Source organism: Sinocyclocheilus anshuiensis, unplaced genomic scaffold (assembly GCF_001515605.1).
Source record: "Sinocyclocheilus anshuiensis isolate Anshui unplaced genomic scaffold, SAMN03320099.WGS_v1.1 scaffold1493, whole genome shotgun sequence".
Classification (NCBI taxonomy): domain Eukaryota; kingdom Metazoa; phylum Chordata; class Actinopteri; order Cypriniformes; family Cyprinidae; genus Sinocyclocheilus; species Sinocyclocheilus anshuiensis.
This window is the reverse complement of record NW_015547727.1, coordinates 168,575-169,202: the sequence shown is the minus strand read 5'-3', so window position 1 is coordinate 169,202 and position 628 is coordinate 168,575.

Genomic DNA, 628 nt, shown 5'->3' with positions numbered 1-628 from the left:
TTACCAAGAAATTTTGGAGCACTTCATGCTTCATTCTGCTGACCATCTTTTTGAAGATGCTGATTTCATGAAGTTGATTAAATGACCATGGTGTTGGTGTGCTTGACTGACCAGCCCGAGTATAGCCCAGGAAGGGCTCCTGATCCCCAGTTAAGCCCAGGGAGGGCTCCTGTTCCCCCGTTAAGCCCAGGGAGGGCTCCTTTTCCCCCGTTAAGCCCAGGGAGGGCTCCAGGCCCCGAGTACAGCCCTGTAAATTTCCCCAAGTATTTTTTTTGGGGTGGGGGTTAGTAAGGCTCCAGCCATAGAGGCGGGGGCTGGGGCCTCGGAGGCTGCTTCACCGTGGCCTCCTAAACTACCTACTCCGCCATGGCCTCCCGAGTCCCCTGCTCCGCCATGGCACCCCGAGGCTCCAGATCCGCCATGGCCTCCCGAGGCTCCTGATCCGCCATGGCACCCCGAACGGGTACCGCTCTGGCGGCCCACTGTCCCGTGTCTGTCCTGAGGGACCTCCAGAGTGCCCACCCCCGTTCCTTGCTCCTCAGTCCGCTCAGCAGTGCACCCGTGACAACTGCAAACTAGCTGGGAAAAGGAAAGGGTGCCAAAGTTTAGTTTTGGATGGATAGGAGAT